Consider the following 21,578-nt stretch of genomic DNA (forward strand, 5'->3'; position numbering starts at 1 on the left):
ATATGATAGTGAGTTTGTTTGCTATTGTCATTAAATGGGTGATTATAATTTGGGGATATTGATACTTTTTGAATGTGCATTACATGCTGTACTATTGTTCTTTATAAAAACTATTACTTTATAAAAGTAATTTGCTTTTACTCATAGTGGATCATGGCCAGGTTTGAAGAAGAAATGGATCTCATTTTTGGTGAGAAACCTTTGTATTCTACCTTTCTTTAGCTGATAAAGTGTGTCAATGATGATAAACTATATTAAAAAAATTTTTTTTAAAAACTTTTACCTTCTGTCTTGGAATCAATGGCAGAAGGGTGGTAAGGGCTAGGCAATGGGGGTCAAGTGACTTGCCCAGGGTCACACATCTGGGAAGTGTCTGAGGCCAGATTTGAACCTAGGACCTCCATCTCTAGGCCTGACTCAATCCACTGAGCTACCCAGCTTCCCTCTATATTTTTGATTTTCAACTCTTTTATTATTGTTTTTGCTTGCATGTGCAATATACTGTTTTAGTTTTTTATTTTTTCTTTACTTTTTGTATTTGAAGCATATGTCACCAGTATTGAGATTGTCTTAAACTTTTAAAAATTCAATTTAATTTAAATTAAAATAAAAGTTTAAAATATATTTGCTATAATATTAATGCATACCTAAAAGCTTTAGACTATTGAAACCTGCCATTTATGGATGAATGTTATGGGACTTTGCTTAATGATTCTGTCTGTTTCCAGGAGAAGGGAATACAAAAAAGCCACTGAACAGTGCCAAAAAAGCACAAAGCTACTTGCATAGTGCCAAAGAGCACAAGGTCAAAGAGACCAAACCAATCCTGTGGATTGATGACATTCTGCCCAAAGAGTGCAAGGACTTGAACCTAGTGTGAGATTCAAGGTTGTGGCACTTGACATATGTTAAGGTACAGGACTCCTTGAACTGCTCCCCTTGTGAAAAATATTCAAGTACCTAAGTGTTGGTTGTTCTGGCTCCCCTATCCATGAGAGTAAAGGTAAAATCAGACCAGGGAATGACACATCCCTATCAGTCCTTTTTTCTCTCTTATAGTATGGCAACTTCTTGTGGTCTTGACAGAAAATGGGTAAGTGAAATATTATTGCGTTTTATCCTACAGACTTGTGGGATAGAAATCACTTTAGTTGGGCCCTGATTCAAGGACCTGTTATGGATTTATTTTTCCTTTACTTAGAATTTTTACACATAAGACTCTGATAGTCTATATTTCATCCAGACATTATCTTTTTTATTTGGATTTTTTGGATGTTTTTTATTTCTCTTGCCAATTGATTCATACACCTCATAACTCAGCCACTCAGTCATGCATTCCTAAGTGATCCCTGTGTTTTTCAACACAATCTTCAGGAGGGAATGTATAATTATTCTAAAATTCAGAGTTTAAATACTTTTTGAGAGTAATTTTAGGTTAAGAAATTTAGTAGTAAATTTAGTTTAAGTAAATTTAGGTTAAGAAATATGCTACCTCTCCGAATCCGGAAAATCCGGAACTCTTTGGAGAAGGCACCATGAAGATGCCTCCACAGACCACAAGCTGCACCAGGAGATCCAGAGTGAACTTTGGGATGTGGTGATCTTAACTGTGTGGGATTGAATGTATTTGTTTTGTATATATACTCTTATGCCACAGGGGACTGCCCCCTAACTGACTTTTTGGCAATGCGCCTAGCAATTATTGGTTTTGTTCTCTTTTCCTCTTATCCTCAAATTATTGTAATTTCAAAGTTGGTATGTTTACAAGACCCACTGGAAAGACTAGTCTTCCTCAGCTCTCAGGGGGAGAATGTATAATTAAAAATCTCTTACCCTAAAAAAAGAACTACATATCCCAAGAACCCACTGACTTCCTGTCATTACATACTTCCTGTATATAGAATAAAGTGAGAGGGCATTGAGGCTCCTCCTTTTTTTGGGGGGGCATGATCTAACATTAGCAGTGATGGTGGTAAGGTGGGGATTTTTGAAAATGGCTAACCAGTGTAATAGTTAAAGGGATTGTAGAGGATTGAAGAGGTACAGGGAATAAGGAAGATTTGTAACAGGGAATGGAGGATGATTTGTAACAGGGAATGAAGGGAGAGAGGGAATATGACTGCCAGTGAGGTAAAAGGAGATACCCCCTGTTGAGAGGCTGTCTTTGAAAATTGGGGTTCCCAAGAAATGGGCCACCTTTGATAGCCTGAGGGATGTCGTCTCTATTGATTGAAGATACCCCAGGGCAGGTCCTGAGGGACAAGCCTTCCCCCAGACCAAGGTCCCCTGGCAGGGATCCAATAAGGACCATCTATGGTTGAATGACTGTCCTTGGGTTTTGCTCCTTCTATGTCCACCTGAAATGATAGCCCTCTTATCTGACTGTGGTTTATTTAAATAAAGATGAATTTTTATACCAGCCATGGGCACTTTGTTTTTATTTTGTGTCCTCTTTATTCCTTGATTTCTAATGATCATTTAATAAACCTCCTAAACTATAATATTTTTATTGTTTGAGATATAATTTTAAATTTTACAAAAGAATAGTCTCCATTCACTAGCTCTACTTTTATAGGATCTAAAAGTCAAGTATTTGCTACTGCTATATTAAAGTTGGTATTTCCCAGGTCACTATTGACCCTCTTCAGGCTAAAACCAATGATTCCTTTCCATCCTTGACTTCTTTGTAGCACTTGACAGTTAGACTATTCCTTTTTTTAAAATTTTTGTTTTTATTATTATGCAAAACACACTTCCATATTGCAAGAGCACACTCATACATAACTGAAACCCCAAAATAAAACCATAAATACACTGACATGAAAGACAGTATGCTTTGATCCATATATATCTGTTCTTTCTCTGGAGGTAGATAGCATTCTCCATTACAAGGAGTGTTCTTGATCATTGCATTGCTGAGAGTAGACAACTTTTCACAGTTGACCATCATACAATATTGCTGTTACTGTGAATAGTGTCCAGGTTCTGCTCATTTTGCTCCACATCAGTTTCTGCAGATCCTTCCAGCTTTTTCTGAAATCATTTTGCTTATCATTTCTTATAACACAATACTATTCCATCACCAACATATCCTGGAGTTTGTTCAGTCATTCTCCAATTGATGGACATCTCAACTTCCAATTCTTTGCCAATACAAAAATTTCTGCTATAAATATTTTTGTAGAAGTAGGTCCTTTCCCCCTTTTTAATTATCTCTTTCCAATACAAACCCAGTAGTAGTATTACAGGAACAAAAGGTGTCCACATTTTCATAGCCCTTTGGGCATAGTTCCAAATTGTCCTCCAGAATGGTTAGATCAGTTTATAGCTCCATCAGCATTTCATTAGTGTTCCAGTTTTGCCACCTTTAGACTATTTCTTCTTTGAGACATTCTCAGCTTGATTTCCAGAATTCTGAATTCTCACTGATTACTTCAGCGACTCCTTTTATTTGACACCATAGATAACTTAGCTTAGAACTTAGAACCTGAGTATTCAGGCAAACAATAGTCAACCAACAAATAAAAGGAGCTCATGTATTCTCTACACACACAACAGACTAGTTTTTTGGTTATACAGATAAGAACTGCTGAAGAAAATAATTTATGAAATCTCTTATCTTCAACAAAGATACCCATTATCAAGTCAAATCAATAAGCATTTATTTGGCATTAACTATGTGTTAGGCACTATTCTAAATGTTGGGGATACAAAAAACGGCAAGATCAATCCTTTCCCTCAAGGAGCTTGCAATCTTAATAGGGGAAATAACATAAACAACTATGTACAACACACATGCAGACACACACACACACACACACACACAGAGTATGCCTTGGAGATAATTTCAAAGGGAAAATGCTAGCATTAAGTGGGAACCAGAAGGGCTTAGAGTAGAAGGCAAGGTTTTAGCTGGTACTTGAAAGAATATAGGAAAAGCCAGAGACCATTCTAGGCAAGGGGCACAGCCATTGAAAATGCACTGAATGCCTGGAATGTCTTCTCTCCTCATCACCACCTCCTGCTTTCCTTGAATTCCTTCACGTTTTAGCAAAATCCCACCTTCTATAGGACACCTTTCCCAATGTCTCTGAATTACACTTCTTTTCTTCTGTTGATTGTTACTATATTGTTTATACTTTTTATATATATTTTTGCATGTTATTCCCTCAGTAGACTGGAAGTACTTTGAGAGCAGAGATTGGCTTTTTTTTTAAATCCCCAGTACCTGGCAGAGTGCCTAGCACATTACAGGTGCTGAATAAATGTTTACTGACTGACTGATTGGATGGGCATTTACAATTTCTTGTGAGAGGGTATTGCAAGGGAGTCATTGTCATGTATGCTAGAGTATAACGAGAGTAGTAAACTTCAAGAAGACTAGAAAACTCAACTCAATTCCACAAATATTTATTAAACACTTACTATGTGCCAGGCACAGCGCTAAAAGCTTGCAATATAAAAAAAGAGAAAAAGGCAGTCCCTGCCTCCAAGGAGTTTACTTATAATCATTAGATATAGGAAGACCACAGGTTTTGAAGGGCTTTAAAAGTCAAACAGATTATTCTCATAAAAATTTGTAGCTAGGAAAGGGGGCATATTGGTGGGCAACTTTATTTTGGTGATGTTGGGGATGATTATAATAAAGTTCCAGACCTCCCCTTACTGCCATGACATATTTTTTGCCTTTTCTCTTTAAGGTGTTATAAAAATTAATTCTTCCATGCCTTTTAATGTTTCAATTGAGTGAGATGAAATAAACTCACCACCCACCCAAATTATAAGTACAAACCTGGAATCAAAGAGCAGATAGTATAGGAAGCAGTCTTTATTCTTTCTCTTGAGAAAGGGGACCAATGCATGAGTGCAAAGCCAAGCATTTTATAACTTCCTGATGGAAGACTCCCCCATACCCCCTATGTCTCATACGCTACGTCTGGGGGCTGAACTTACAATCTAGGTGCAAAAGGCTACCCAATTAGAAAACAAGTCATGATCTCATCATGAGCTTCCACCAGGCAGGGGAAAGGTTATGGAGAGATAGCCATGTCATTGGGAGGGACTCCTCTGGCTCCTAAAGGTCAGAGGAGATAATGAGATAGGATAGTCTAATGCTTTTTTTCCTTGAGATATGAGGCCTCCCAATTCTTTGGGCCTGGGGCAATATCAAAATGTCCTTGAGGTCTTGTTTTGAAAGCCTGAACAGGTTTTCATTCTCTAATGGGTCTAGGATAGATGTCCACCCTGAGAAGAACAAATTAATTTTTTTCTCTCCACACACAGTAGGAAAAAAAGTTTTCCCTGTGAGGTGGCCCTCTCTATATACTGGGTTTAGAAGTGATTATTCCCATTTTTGCTTCCTTTGTTGACATTTCTGCTTCCTATTTTCTATTTCCCTTTAAATACAACCTATAGGGAGCTGTGATTTTCAAATATGTTTACTCCACACAAAAATTCCACAAAATGGAAAGAATAAGAACAGCAATAATAAGATGAAACTAATATTTAATCATATTAATTTTGGAGTCCCCACAGAAGAGATGAAAAAATGAACCCCTCTCCCTTCTTTACAAAAGTAAGAGATAATTTGAATCTTTGATTTTAGTGACAAATTCAGATATGTTGCTTTTACTCCTCCCAGTTGATTTTTCTTCCCTTTCTTTTTTTATTCTTTGTTATAAGTAGGATTCTTATAAAAAATTGAATTCTTCATTTGGTTTAAAGGAGACAAAGGAGAGTAAGTACTAAGGGCTTGGCAAATTGATTTTTTTTTCTTTCAGAAATAGGTAGCCTTGTTAATGGATTACCATCTCTTTAAGAGAAATTCGGTAGCACCCTACTAATTTTGTGGGCAACTCTTATGTATATTAGGAAGACTTTAAGTTGAAAGAGGGACCCCATTTAAGCTTTGAATGAAAGGAAAGAATACAAGAACAAAGGCACAACAATGGGAAATGACAAGAAAAGAATGAATATGTGTAGTGTTCAAATTTATAAAGTATGTAGATTGCATAAAGAAGAGATAAAATTGGAAAGGGAATTTGGAGTTTGATTCCTGACAGCCTTGAATGCCAAGGTTAAGGGTTTATGTGTTCTGGTTTGGAAGAGTACAGTACCCTATGCAGTGATCAAAGCAAAGAAAAAAATAAAGACTTGATTCTAATCACCGGTTAGACACTGAACAAAGTGTGTTAGTGGGATAAGTGCTTTTAATTACATATAAGGCAAAATAGATACATTTTTGGGAATGCAGCCTTCGTTGGAAAACAAAATTAGCAGAGGTTGGTTGACCACTTGTCGAGGCTGTTGTATAATTCTGTCCAGGAATAGGTTGGACAAGATGGCTTTTGTGGTTTCTCTCCAACTTTAAGACTCTAAACTATTTCTAAACTGTTTTTCCTTTACGACAAGACGTCAGAGGTTTACATTTTCCTCTTCTTTCAGAACGATTGTTCTCAGGCATGGTGCTATCAATTTCACAACTGAACATTTTAAGAGGAATCTGGAGATTATTTGTAGCTCCCACAGAGAGCCTTTAGGCCTGGTCGATGGTAGGAAGCAATGGTTGGGAATTAGCAGTGGGCAGATCCCTGGTTTATTAATAATGAACCAGGTGAATTCTATTCTGGAGGCTTTTTTGCATCTGGATCTGTATTTCCGGGCCAGAGAGGAAAGCGACACAGTTTGAAGATCAAAAGTGATAGTGTAGTAATTAATGGTGAATATGATTAGCTTTTAAAATACTCACTAAATATATTCTTTACTTATCAGCAACTTGCTTAAGAACTAATTCTTCCACAGAACTAGTTAATTTAAATTCTATAAAGAGGATTCTAGGTTGGGGACCAGTCAGGTGTCCTTCGATAGCTCAGCTGGTAGAGCGGAGGACTGTAGGCAACGCATCTGTAGTAATCCTTAGGTCGCTGGTTCGATTCCGGCTCGAAGGAAGTGCCGACATTTTAGAGACTCACCTTCAATGTCCTGCTACTTGAAGCTATTAGTTCGGAAAATGGAACTCACTAACTCCGTCCAAACATTCCCAGCAAATCCAGCTCTATAAAATTTAAGATGTCCTGCCTTGCTTCACTGGCGTGTTCAGCTTTTCACCCTGAAAACTCTGCAATACATCAATAATGACTTAGAAAAGTTGTTGGATTTGAATCTTCGACAGGCCAGGTTATGTGATGATGATGATGATGATGAAAAACATTCGTCAATAATTCAGACCTTTAATCTGTTTTGGCCCGGAACTCAGTTATCAAGGGATGTCAATCTTAAGACCACAAATATTTCTCTTTTTATACAGTCCCTCTCTCCACTACACCCCTCTCGCTTCTACTCTCCACCAGGCCCTTCTTCACCCCATTCTCCTTACTAGAAATTTATTTTGAATTGGGGGAGGGGTAGAGAAGTAAAAGTTTTCTGGTTCAACTGTTATTTCATTAGGACTCGCCTCTGCAATAACATGGAAAAGTATTCATATAGACTTCCCTGGAAGATCGGCAACTCATTCCCCACTGCGTTAGCTCTGGCTTAGGGAAAATTTCCCTTAAATCTAACCCCAATCCTGTTTCTTTCAATTTCCAACTTTGATTTTGCCCTCTAAGTCTCAGAAAAACAAATCTAACCTCATTTCCTTTCATTCTTTTTCACAGGCTTAATCCTCAGAGTGATGTCTATTTTTCAGCATGTCTTACCTACAACATAGGGGTTTATCTCTATTACTAACCCAATGTAATAATCTTCCTTTATGTAGCTTTAAAGTTTACTAAAAGCTCAATGCAGAAAAGAGCATTGATTTGCACTCACTAGTACTTGGTTTCTGCCACTTACTATTATGACGTTCGTTAAGTGGCTTTCTGGGACTCAGTTTCCTCATTTGTAAAATGATGGGCTTGGGTTGTACTCTACGGCCTCTAAGGTTTTTCCAACTCTAAATGCATACTTTGGTCTTTGACTTCTTCATAGTAATTCTATGACTAGTGTAATGAAAAGGTTCAGTACTATTGGTATTCAGAAAATAAGGGCAAGAAAACGAAGAATCTAACTTTTTTTCCCCCTGTCTAGATCATGGGATGAATTGTGTGTTTAGAATACAAAGAGAAACCATCACGCAGAAAATGCTGGTCACTACGTTTAAAATTTACTGCTCTCCTTCGAGCCGGAATCGAACCAGCGACCTAAGGATGCCTATAGATCTAGACCCTACAGTCCTCCGCTCTACCAGCTGAGCTATCGAAGGAGCACATAAGTTGAGATTTTAGGGTTATCATTTCAGGGTAAGATTACACAGTTTGAATGAGACATCTTTACATACCTTTTTAAGGTTCATTCATTCAACAAATAACTGAGCTCATATTATAGTTAGGCATTCTAAGGGAAGACAGTATTGCATAAGATGATTATCTTTTCTGTCAAGGAGGATTCTGTCAAGGAGCAAAAGAGTTCAGTGTAAACAAATTGCTAAAATACAAATCCCTATGGATGTCTGATTTAGCCTAGAGAAGAAAAGAGTGGAGATGTTCGTCTCCTTCTTCCAATATATAAAGGCTTCTTACATGGAAGACAATTAGATTTATTCTGCTTGCTTCCAAAAAAAAAAAAAGAAGAAGAAGAAGAAGAAGAAAAAGAAAAAGAAAAAGAAAAAGAAAAAGAAAAAGAAAAAGGAGATTCCAGTAGAAGGAGCAATGTAGATTTCTGCTTAATAGAGTCATTTTAATACTGAGAGTTTTCCTAAAACTGACAGTACTGCTTAATTACTGAAGCCAATTCCCCATCACTGGAGGTGTCAAGCAGGGTGAGAGCAGGTCATATTATCAGGAATCACAGAATGGATCCATGTATCAGGCAGGGTATTGAACAAGAAGATCTTAAATCTCTTCATACTCCAGTGTTTAGTGAATCTTAAAAAGCCACAAAAAAATAAAGCTAGAAAGAGTGTTTTAAGAGTTCCTAAGAGGGGTACGATCACATTCTGCTAGCGAATCAAGGAAGGCTTCTGGGGAAAAGGACACATTTGAGCTTGCCTTTGAGAAACAGGAAGGATTTAGAGAGGCAGAGATGGGTGAGATTTCTGGGTAGGGGTACCGCTAGAGCAAAAGCAGACGCTACAAATCGTAGTTCGTTAATAGAGTCATGAAATAATTCATTATGGTAGGGTTTTTCTGAGTATTTAATTTCAGTTAAACACCTATTTAAACTTCTACTGTTTTCAGGGAAGTTTCCATTTCCAGAATGGGTTATTAATCTAAGAGCGATGATTCCGCTCCTTACTAAGGGTCGGCAGAGGTTGCTGGGAGCTTTCTGTTGTTCACATCTATCCTTCCCTCCCCCCCTCCCCAAGGGCACAGAGACTAGTGTTCCCTACTCCGGGGAAAGATCCAGTCCAGGCTGCTTGCTGCTATTCTGTGGCCAATAATTGAAGTCTGATTTTCATTCACGTTAGTGACAGAGAGCCCCTATTCTTCCCTTCTCTCTTATCTAGTTTCTAGTCAGGATCCCAACAACTTCTGAGGAGCTGAACGAAGTTAGAAATGGAATCAACAAATCATTATGGGTCTGGTGGGGGAAGAAAGATGAAAGCGGGGAAAGAGTATATGATGAATCGGAAGAATAAACAGTAGATAAAAAACAAGAAGGAAAAAAAATTAAATTCTTACTTTCAGTTCAGAAAACAAAAATGTGCTTGCATATGACACACAAGAAGTTTAAGTGAAAACATAAGCGTGTGGCTCGTTGGTCTAGGGGTATGATTCTCGCTTTGGGTGCGAGAGGTCCCGGGTTCAAATCCCGGACGAGCCCGCTCTTTTCCAACTCTCTACTTTTAATTTTTCTTCTCTGAAACAAAAACTATACAGAGATTTATCGAAACTTTTCTTTTACTCTAGCTTTTCCCGACAAAAGGATACGGGGATATTAGTGAGAGCAAAGGGAAAGTTCTGGGAACCTCGTTACTACTAAACCAAACCGACTCTAATTCCACTGTTCATGGCCTCCCAACCTCCCTTCCACCACCCCCCTCCCCGACCAAGCCAAATATTTGCTTGCCTTCTGTTCTTCGCCCATTGGAGTTACACCTCTCCACTGCCCAATACAATCTTTTCCAGACCTCTGCTGCCCCCTGAAGGTACTCCAGGAATCAGCTCCCGGAAAGCAATTCCTCAGAGCTATACCAGAGCGGCTCCGACTCCGGGGCAAAAGAAGAGTGCAGGAGAGAAAGTTTCCTAATGCTAGATTGAAAAATTGGACGTATCCCCAGGTTGAAAGCACAGTAATTACCTCCTTAGTTCCAGAGGACTTTTATGTTACATGCTGTCTCTCAAACGTATCCACGCATCACACAATACACACATACTTAGAGGCACCAGCACGTACACATACATACACATCACCCAGGAATATATATATATATACACACACACACATATATATATATGTACACACAACAGTTACACAGAAATACACGCCCATAATATTTCCCTTTTCTCTCCTAACACCCTGCCCTTTTCTCCACTCACTCCCACGTCCCTTTTAGGGCTTACTGACTTCTGCTGGCCAAATACCACATTAGGTACATAGCTTTGTCTTTCTCAGCTGGTACTTATTCCTATTATCTTGGTCATCTTTCTGCCCACTCTAAGCCTGGGACGGTAGCCAGCTCATAGCATCTATCTATCTATCTATCTATCTATCTATCTATCTATCTATCTATCTATCTATCTATCTATCTACCTATCTATCTATCTATCTATCCGTTTGTTCGTTCGTTTGTTTGTTTGTTTGTTTTTTGCCAGAAACGAGTGCCAGACAATGACACAAATCTGTTAACTTTTGTTAATTCTTCCTTTCTCATTTTCATTTTATAGATTTTAAAACTTGAAAGGAACTCCTATATAAGAGATAATCTTCCTCCTCCCCCACTGCTGAAAGAAGAAACAGGCCTGTTGCTTAACATTACACAGTGAGTTATTTTTTATGTTTATTATTATTTAGGAAAGAGGTGTGGAAGGAAAGAAAAGCTTTGACTAACTTGTCTTTCTTACAAAAAAAATTTTTTTTTAAAGCTCAGAGTCAAATGATGCCCCCAACTCCAAGAATTTGTTAAACAAAATTAACTAAATTGAATTTGTTCAACAAAACAATTGAATATACTGTACAAGTCTTCAACCTATAGTCTACCACCTCTCTGCTGGAAGGCAGGAGGCATACTTCACTTACAGTCAGAATAATGAAGTAATTCAGTGTTGTTTTTTCTTTGTTATTGTGTCATCTTGTACATTGGGCTCTGCCTCAGTTTATTCTAGCCTTCTCAAGTTTGTATGATTTCTAGTTATTTGATTCTTTCTAAGAGTACAACACTATCTTATTACATTAATACACAAATATTTAGTTATTCTTTCCAATAAAGGTATCCAGACTCTTACTTGGTCAATTAAGGCAAATGTATAGGGAGAGTCAGTGTGCTGGAAACCTCAGTCTTCCTTTAAAGCTGAAATTAATGTCTCCTTTTTCTGCTCAAATGTTTGGCCCATTTTTTGAGGCTTAAAGACCATATCCATCCTCTTCCTTATCCTAAGAAGACTATACTTGTGTTTTTGGCAGTGACATATACCAGGACCCCAAGAAAGGAACTTCTGATGTGCATCTTCCGATTAGAATTTTAGGAGAATCTTTAACTCTGATATGAGACTTGCTATTAACATAGACCACACATTAACTACTTAGCAGATGTTACAGTTATAGTTGTGGATGAGGAGGCAGGTTGAACAAATGGTCCCTTATCCAAGCATTTATTTCTGCCTCCATCTCTCCAGATACTACAACAGAAGCATTTATTAACTACTTATTGAATGCAACATAATAGTGAGAAGGAACCAGGAATATTTTTTGAAGGAGGTGATATCTGAGGTGGACCTTAAAAGCAAGGGGAGATTTGAGATATGAAGGGAAGGCCTGCCTCAAAAATCACTGCAGAAGGGAAGAGAAGGACAGATCTGGCCTGCAGTAGTACTGGAGTATTTGAAGAGGGATAATGACTATAGCTAGGTGGGCTAAACATTGCTATTTTTATATAGGAGAATAATTTATAAATATGCCAATAAGTACAGGCATACATGGAGGAGTATTTTTGGTGGAGAATTGAAACTTGCTGTAGGATACTTAATTTGATAAGTATACCAGAAAAGAATAACCTGTATAAACAATAAACATACAATTTCTTTTCTGGGTGGTTGTCTCTGCGTTTGCAGAAAAGTGAATATTTAACCCCTATGTCTATTTGGAAAAGTAGGTATGTAATCAGAACTTTGATCTCTTTCACTTTTAGTCAACAAGGTTTCTGAACATCACCACAGGAAACACAAAGAGCATGCCTTTGTTCTTTGCCAAGCAACTCCCCAAATGGGATTTTTCCATTGTCAAAAGAATGATTGAATTCTAAACCGTGTGCAATAGAAATCATTCAGACTGGTTTGCTGGGTGTGTGATAGCACAGGGACAGGAAAGGGTCAAGGTAGCAGGATATTCAGGGACTAGTAGGAAAGTACTAGTAAAAAAGGTACACAGCATTAGATTGGAGGCGCTGGATATTGATAGTTATGCTAGTCTGGTGTGACCCAGATTATCCTCTACCTTTTGACTTTAGGTAGTGAATTGGTTATGTATTTCTAGGCAGTAGTAGCTACTCAGATTGTTCTAGTCTCTATTTTTAAAAAAAAAAAGGTTGTAATAATTTGTTGTCTGGTCATCCTAGGAGGTTGCAGGTTGATATATTTTTTAAAGAATTTAGAGCTCAATCCTTAGTTGCCTGTTTATTTTTTAAAGTACAACATGGAAGTTATTAAAATGTGACATAGCTGAGGGTTTATCATAGCTTTGCCCACCTGAAGAAAGTTTCCCCCAATAGATGCTAGTTATATTTCCTTTTGAATGTTGTTTGACTGTCAGAGATCTCTTTTAGATCTCTGCATTCAATCTAATAGTGTTCAATCATTCATTCCAAAAAAAACTTTACTAAATACCTATGTTCAAAACAACTATGATTCTGGGATGCAGAAATGGAATAATCATAATAGTAATAATGATCATGCAGAATAATGTAAGGGGAAATCAAATAGTCTAATGAAACTGGAACATAAGCATAAATCAAAAGTAATTTGATATAAAACTAGAAAGGCAGGTTGGAGACAAATTTTAGAGGACCTCGAATGATAGGGTTATTTCCTTTTCTCCCTTTAGGGCAATGAGAGAACCATTGAAGATTTTTCTGGTGGTGGAGTGGTATGAGCATATTTGCTCATGAAGAAGATTAAGCTAGCAGTTTTTTAATGGATTGGATGGGGGGAAAGTCAGTAGCATGTCATCACTTATCTAATGAAGGCCTTCAAAACCTGAACATCTAAGTGTGTTCCCTGGGATCACCTCCCATAATATATGGCATTTTCATAGCAGAAGGCTGTCTATTATAGTTTGTTCAGCTTTAAGAGTCAGTCAAAAACCTTGATAAGTTTAAAGTAAAGACAATTTTAAAATAAAATAGAATGTCAAGGAAAATACTAACAAAACATTCCCTCACAAACCCTCGGGCACATTTTTACATAAATACCCACATCAGCAGGGAACACACATAGAGAGGCATATATTTTGGGAATGTATATATATAGTCAAGGCACACAAAATATGTGAGTCCAGAGCATATACATGGAGGAGAAACACAAGCTTTAACTCAAGCTTTAATAATGTAGGAAGGCCTGTGTGTTCATATTGCTTCTGTTAAGACTGCTCATTGCTGGTTTCACAGTTTACACTATATTCTACTAAGCTGACTATGAAGTTCTTGCCAGATTCTGCTGGACTCTAAATCAGATGAGATATATTAGTTGTGTAGGGAGAACTAGAACCTCTGGTAGGAGGGTTTCCTGAGCCCTTTTCAAAGCCACTCATCCACCTTTGATGTCTACCAGCCACCCAGTTCTCACCTATGACTCCAAGAAGATAATATAGCATGCAGAGCAGCCACATCCCAGTAAAACCTTCTGGGCAAACAGGCTAAACTAGGTTGAGGGTAGCTGACAGACCTCAAACCTATCAGTGACTTAGTGACTTAGGGGGATGTCTACTTCAAACATGTGAAGACTTCCCCCTGTAGAATGGGTAGATGAGAACAGCGTGTTCCATTGGTCATGAAGATAGCTGAAGCAGTTCTGTGGAGTGCTTAGAGCTTGCTCAGACATTGAATATGCTAAGGTCATACACCTGCATCCCAGGCCACTGTCAATTTTTGTCCTGACTTTTGTCTTGCCACTGGACTTTGATGCCTCTGGAAGAGAATGTACAACTCAGGACTTTGTGCAACTCAATTCAAAATATGAATGAGTCAAGACATCACAGGATAATGTCTTCAGAAATTACAGATGAAGAAATGAACATTATCTTTGAGAAAAGTGGGTACTGCCATGGTCTTTCAGCAAATAACCTTTTCCAGCTCTTTTAGGAAAGGTAGGAAACATTTTCCCTAGGACATGGACTAAATCTCTATTTATTTCTCTAGTAGAAGATAATTCGCTTCAAGTGCTCATCTCTTTAGAACAAAGAACATGGTCCTCTCAGTTGGCTAAGGCTTGAAGCCTTAGTCTTTTCTTTGAATTTCTCTTCCTGGGGAGGAATTTGGGTTCTTCAAGCAGAGAAGTTATTAATTGTAAGCTCTCTATGTAATTTCCAAAATTTAATTATTGAAGACCAGAAAATAAACAAAACAATGATTGTTTGCCTAATAACTACCAAATAACTCTGGATCTGAGGAGTCACTATTTTCCAAACCCTAAGTCTTTTCTGCTTGCCCATGTACTTAAATTGGTAAAGGAAAACATAGAAAGACAATGCCAAGGCAAGAGGTCCAAGGTCATCTTTTCTGCTACTGGATGAATTGCATTTCCAATCCCTTCCTATGCTTTTAGCCAGACTTCCTGACCATGGCTACAGGAATCTTTGGGGATTGTAACAAAAGGAAAAAAAAAGGGTAACCTAAGTTCTGTTCCTAGGGTGAGGAAAGTTCACAATACTTGAAGGAAGTGGTAAAGGGGAAATGAGAAAGACAGTGGCTAAACAAGAAAAAAAGAGATTTTGGAAGAGAGACTAACTCTGGGAGTGGCTGATTTGGATAGAGCTCTTCTGTTTAATGATGAACTTATTAAAAGACTGGATAAGGCCTATGTGAAAGAATGGACTGAGGCAACTGCCTATTGTCACTCCTTGGGATCAAGGACAGTGAAAGTTTAACTTCTCCACCTCCCCCTTTAAGAACATCCCCTTTAATTTCTATAAGCTATTTCCTTCTTTAAAAAAAATCTGAAATTAACAAATACCATTCTTTCCTCCTCAAAATAAGTATTTCCAAATGCAAATATAGAAGAGAAAAATAGGATTATATATGTAATTGTTAATCTTTTTCCCATACTGCAATTTTAAAGAAAATATATAATAAATCTGAGCCCATTACTTTTAAAATTGTCCTGTTTTGTTTGTGTTCCCTTCTGCACATTAAAAAAAATTATGTCCCCTTTTTTCTTTTTATTCTTTTTGCACTGACATACTTTCCATCCTTCCACTGAAAACAGAAAAAAATAACTCCTTGACACAAATAAGATGAGTCAAGCATACCAAATCAAAACGGTGGCAACATTAAAAAATGTATTTCTTTCCTAACCTCAAGTCTATCACTTCTCTGTTAGGACTTCAGGAGCATGTTTCATCATAGGTCCTTTGGAAATGTGGGTGGTTTTTGTTTTAATCAGAATTTTTTAAAAATTAATTTATTTAGTCAATTTAGAACATTATTCCTTGGTTACAAGAATTACATTATTTCCCTCCCTCCCCTCCCCCACTCTTCCCACAGCTGACATGCAATTTCATTGGGCATTACATGCGTCCTTGATCAGAACCTATTTCCATGTTGGTGTTTGCATTAGGATGTTCATTTAGAGTCTGCATCCCCGGTCATATCCCCTTGGCCCATGTAATCAAGCAGTTGTTTTTCTTCTGTGTTTCTACTCCCACGGTTTTTCCTCTGAATGTGGATAGTGTTCTTTCTCATAGATCCCTCCAAGTTGTTCAGGATCATTGCATTGCCACTAATGGAGAAGTCCATTACATTTGATTGTACCACAGTGTATCATTCTCTGTGTACAATGTTCTCCTGGTTCTACTCCTCTCACTCTGCATCAATTCCTGAAGGTCATTCCAGTTCCCATGGAATTCCTCCACTTTATTATTCCTTTGAGCACAATAGTATTCCATCACCAATATATACCACATTTTGTTCAGCCATTCCCCAATTGGAGGGCATCCCCTCATTTTCTAATTTTTTGCCACCACAAAGAGCACAGCTATGAATATTCTTGTACAAGTCTTTTTCCTTATTATCTCTTTGGGGTACAAACCCAGCAGTGCTATCAAAGGTAGACAGTCTTTTAGTGCCCTTTGGGCATAGTTCCAAATTGCCCTCCAGAATGGTTGGATCAATTCACAACTCCACCAGCAATGAATTAATGTCTTGACTTTGCCACATTCTCATCAGCATTCATTACTTTCCTTTGCTATCATATTAGCCAATCTGCTGGATGTGAGGTGATACCTCAGAGTTGTTTTGATTTGCATCTCTCTGATTATAAGAGATTTAGAACATTTTTTTCATGTGCTTATTAATAGTTTTGATTTCTTTAACTGAAAATTGCCTGTTCATGTCCCTTGCCCATTTATCAATTGGAGAATGGCTTGATTTTTTGTACATTTGTTTTAGCTCTTTATAAATTTTAGTAATTAGACCTTTGTCAGAGGTTTTTGTTATGAAGATTGTTTCCCAATTTGTTGCTTCCCTTCTAATTTTGATTGCATTGATTTTGTTTGTACAAGACCTTTTTAATTTGATGTAATCAAAATTATTGTTTTTACATTTTGTGATTTTTTTTCTAGCTCTTGCTTGGTTTTAAAGTCTTTCCTTTCCCAAAGATCTGAAATGTACACTATTCTATGTTCACCTAATTTGCTTATAGTTTCCTTCTTTATATTCAAGACATTCACCCATTCTGAGTTTATTTTGGTATAAGGTATGAGATGTTGATCCAAAATTAATCTCTCCCATACTGCCTTCCAATTTTCCTAGCAGTTTTTATCAAATAGTGGGTTTTGGTCCCAAAAGCTGGAATCTTTGGGCTTATCATAGACTTTCTTGCTGAGGTCATTTACCCCAAGTCTATTCCACTGATCCTCCTTTCTGTCTCTTAACCAGTACCATATTGTTTTGATGACCACTGCTTTATAGTACAGTTTGAGATCTGGGTCTGCAAGGCCTACTTCCTTTGCATTTTTTCCATGATTTCCCTGGATATCCTTGATCTTTTGTTCTTCTAAATGAACTTTGTTATGGTTTTTTCCAATTCAGTAAAAAAAAAAAGTTTTTTTGGTAGTTCAATGGGTATGGCACTAAATAAGTAACTTAATTTGAGTAGGATTGTCATTTTTATAATGTTAGCTCATCCTACCCAAGATCAATGTTTTTCCAATTGTTTAGATCAAGTTTTAATTGTGTGGAGAGTGTTTTGTAGTTATTTTCATATAATTCCTGTGTTTGTCTCAGCAGATAGATTCCTAAGTATTTTATATTGTCTAGGGAGATTCTAAATGTAATTTCTCTTTCTAATTCTCGCTGTTGAGATGTATTGGAGATAATATAGAAATGCTGATGACTTATGCTGGTTTATTTTGTATCATGCAACTTTGCTAAAGTTGTTGATTATTTCGACTAGCTTTTTGGTTGATTCTCTGGGGTTCTTTACGTAGACCATCATATCATCTGAAAAGAGTGATAGCTTGGTCTCCTCATTGCCTATTTTAATACATCAATTTCTTTTTCTTCTCTAATTGCTACTGCTAGTGTTTCTAGTACAATGTTAAATAATTGAAGTGATAATGGTCATCCTTGTTTCACTCCTGATCTTATTGGGAAGGCTTCTAGTTTGTCTCCATTGCAGATGATGTTTGCTGATGGTTTTAGATATATACTGTTTATTATTTTTAGGAAAGACCTTTCTATTCCTATGCTTTCTAGTGTTTTCAATAGGAATGAGTGTTGTATTTTGTCAAAGGCTTTTTCTGCATCTATTGAGATAATCATGTGATTTTTTTCGGTTTGCTTGTTAATATTGTCAATTAAGTAGATGGTTTTCCTAATATTGAACCATCCTTGCATTCCTGGTGTGAAGATTGGATTTAGCTGTTTCCTGATAGTAACAATGAAGACACTTAGTTTAAAAAAATCGTGAATGTCTTGGGAACTCTAAATTACTCCACCCTACTTAGACATACTTTAGGGGAAGATAAAGTTTTAATCTCCTGATTGAACAATGAAGGTACTTAACTCTTACCTTATAGTGAAGCTAGAACTTTAAGTTAAGTCTATTTTAAAATCTTAATACAAAAAAGGTGTTAAGTAACTATAAATGTTAAATTAATCACAAAAAGGTTAAGTAACACACAAAAGGTGAACTTAACAAAGAAGTGTTAAGTAACTCTAAAGATATAATCTAATCAAAGAAGATGAGAACTAAAAAGAATGGGCATTTAGAGGAGGAGACACAAGAGTGAAAGGTCTATATATTGGCTCACTTCCTCTCCCTGGGATCTTTTGTGGTGGAGAGTTGGCTGATAGCAGCATGCTGGGCCTTTTGTCATCTTAGAGTGGCTACAAGCTATTGTCCAGTTCAGTGGTGAGTTTCTGGTTGAGTTTTCCTCCTTTACTTCTCCAACTTTATCCTCTTAGAAGCCTCTAATCTTCTTCAGAGACCTAGAGGTGGGAATTTTAAACTCCCCCTTGCACAGACCAGGCAGGAGAAATTCTATATCCTGTTCCCTCCTTCTCCTTAAATTCTTTCCCTTTATATTAATTAAAATACCATAAATTTCCAGACTGACTTGGGTATTTTATTTGGGATTTCCCTTGGAGGCCAATTAAATCTAGATTTTAAGTCACAACCCTAAATTTATCTTCACACTGGTAAGAATTCTACCTGGTCATAGTTAATAACCCTCATGATGACTTGCTGAAGTTTTTTTTGCTAACATCCTATTTAAGATTTTTGCATCTATATTCATTGAGGAGATTGGTCTATAGTTTTCTTCCTCTGTTTTTGGCCTGCCTGGCTGTGGAATCAGTACCATATTTGTGTCATAAAAGGAATTTAGTAGAACTCCTTCTTTGCTTATTCTGTCAAATAGTTTGTATAATATTGGGATTAGTTGTTCTTTGAATGTTTGATAGAATTCATTTGTGAATCCAACTGCATCTGGGGTTTTTTTCTTAGGGAGTTCTTTGATGGCTTGTTCAATTTCTTTTTCTGATATGGGGTTGTTTAGGTAGTCTATTTCTTCCTATGTTAGTCTAGGCAATTTATATTTTTGTAAATATTCATCCATATCACCTAGATTTCCATATTTATTGACATATAATTGGGCATAATAACTTTTAATGATTGCCTTAATTTCCTCTTCATTAGAGGTGAGGTCTCCCTTTTCATCTTGGATACTGTCAATTTGATTTTCTTCTTTCCTTTTTAAAATTAGATTGGCCAATTCTTTTTCTATTTTATTTGGTTTTTTTCAAAGTACCAGATTCTAGTCTTATTTATTAAATCAATAGTTCTTTGACTTTCAATTTTATTAATTTTTCCTTTGATTTTTAGGATCTCTAATTTAATCTTCATCTGAGGATTTTTAATTTGTTCACTTTCTAGTTTTTCAATTTGCATGCCCATTTCATTGACCTCTGCCCTCTCTAATTTGTTAATATATGAACTCAAGGATATGAATTTCCCCCTGAGTACTGCTTTAGCTACATCCCATAGATTTTGAAAGGATGTCTCATCATTGTCATTTTCTTCTATGAAGTTATTAATTGTTTCTTGATTTGTTCTTTAACCGATTTTGGAGAATTGTATTATTTAATTTCCAATTAATTTTTTATTTGCCTCTCCATGTACCCTTACTAATTATTATATTCATTGCATTGTGATCTGAGAAGGCTGCCTTTATTATTTCTGCTCTTTTGCACTTGTTTGCAATGCTTTTATGCCCTATTGATCAGAGTTTTAAAATTGTTCAGAGTTACTTTTCTTCACAATGTTGTTGTAGTAAAAATGGTCCTCTTGGTTCTACTCACATCATTCTTCCTCAGTTCCTGCATACCATTATTCTTTGAAATCACCTCTTTCTTCCTTTTTTTCCAGCACAAAGTATTCCATTACAGTCACACACCACAATTTTTTCAGACATTCCTCAACTGGGGAACTTCTTAGTTTCCAGTTACTTTATTTTTCCTTTGAAATTTCTCTTCAGGATTAAAATTTATTTTGCTTTGATCTAATTCCTTCTTCTCTCTTGACCTTTTCTCCACATCCCTGCCTACTTATTTAGCTGTTGAGTCTGATGTATATACCAAACTCTTTGTGTATATGTGTATGCATGTATTTAAGCCTTCTAGGTCAAGTTCAGGTAAAAGTGATGCTCATCTGGTATCTTACCCTTTCTTTCTTCATGTTTGTATACCTTTTTTTCTCATCTACTCTAACTTTGAGAAATAAGTTCCATCTCCTTATGCCTTTTACTATACTTTTTCTTTTTTTCTTTTTACATCCCTCAGAATCTAATCAATCCATCCCTAAGTCCTCTATTTTTCCTAACTCTCACTATAAATTCTAAGGTATTTTTCTAGTTCCTTCCTCCAGGGTTTTTATTTCATTTTTAATTTCTTGCTCCATTCCATCTAGTTATTCATATAGCTCTTAAGGAAAATCAATTTTTTTTTTTGGTAGGATTTTTTGACATCTCTGGATCTATTATAATTCTTTTTTTTAAAAGGCAAATTGGGTTAAGTGACTTGTCCAGGGTCACATGGCTAATCAGTTATCTGAGGCCATATTTGAACATAGATCTTCCTGACTACAGGTCCAGCACTCTATTCACTGAGCCACCTAATTGCCCCTAATATAATTCTTTACAATGGTCTGTGTCTTCTCATACTTACATATCATAACAATTTCAATTCTTGGATTGGAACTTTGTGTCAGGGCTAGGCTTTAGCCCTTGTTGTGCTTTTGGGTGAGATTGTCTGCTCTTCTCGGTCTTGTCTGGGTTTTTGCACTGACCTCTTCCCCCTGAGGTTGACTCCCATCCTTGAATGTTTGAAATTTAGAATGCTGGATCTTTAGGACACTTTGAAGAATCTCAGACAAAGGATAAGAACACTCAGAAACCCTGGGCCCAAGATATTTTAGTATGAGTACTACTGTACTTGGATGGGTTGTTGCTGCCCTTTGTCACTTCCCAGGCCCCTGATGTAGGTTTTCAACTATCTCCAGGACTTTCTTGGAGGAGGGCCACTCTGTCTGCCTCCAAATACAGAGCCTTGGAAGTCACATCTGTTGCCAGCCTTTCTCTGGCTCTGATCATACTAGGGGGCTTCCAGTTAATTTGTCTGCACCATAGAGGATGTAACAAGGATAAAGTCCCAACAATTCTTAAAGATGGAT

General features: G+C 36.9%; 3 non-coding genes across 3 annotated transcripts; 2 read left to right on the forward strand and 1 right to left on the reverse strand.

Moving 5' to 3' along the window:
- Window positions 1–6,857: 6,857 nt before the first annotated feature.
- On the forward strand, window positions 6,858–6,947 carry TRNAY-GUA (transfer RNA tyrosine (anticodon GUA)). Its single transcript is given in 2 exon segments — window positions 6,858–6,894; window positions 6,912–6,947. It is a non-coding gene; the product is annotated as a tRNA-Tyr (tRNA).
- Window positions 6,948–8,152: 1,205 nt separating this feature from the next.
- On the reverse strand, window positions 8,153–8,242 carry TRNAY-GUA (transfer RNA tyrosine (anticodon GUA)). Its single transcript is given in 2 exon segments — window positions 8,153–8,188; window positions 8,206–8,242. It is a non-coding gene; the product is annotated as a tRNA-Tyr (tRNA).
- Window positions 8,243–9,729: 1,487 nt separating this feature from the next.
- On the forward strand, window positions 9,730–9,801 carry TRNAP-UGG (transfer RNA proline (anticodon UGG)). The gene has a single exon. It is a non-coding gene; the product is annotated as a tRNA-Pro (tRNA).
- The last annotated feature ends 11,777 nt before the right edge of the window (window positions 9,802–21,578 follow it).

The sequence above is a fragment of the Monodelphis domestica genome, chromosome 1 (assembly GCF_027887165.1).
Source record: "Monodelphis domestica isolate mMonDom1 chromosome 1, mMonDom1.pri, whole genome shotgun sequence".
NCBI lineage: Eukaryota > Metazoa > Chordata > Mammalia > Didelphimorphia > Didelphidae > Monodelphis > Monodelphis domestica.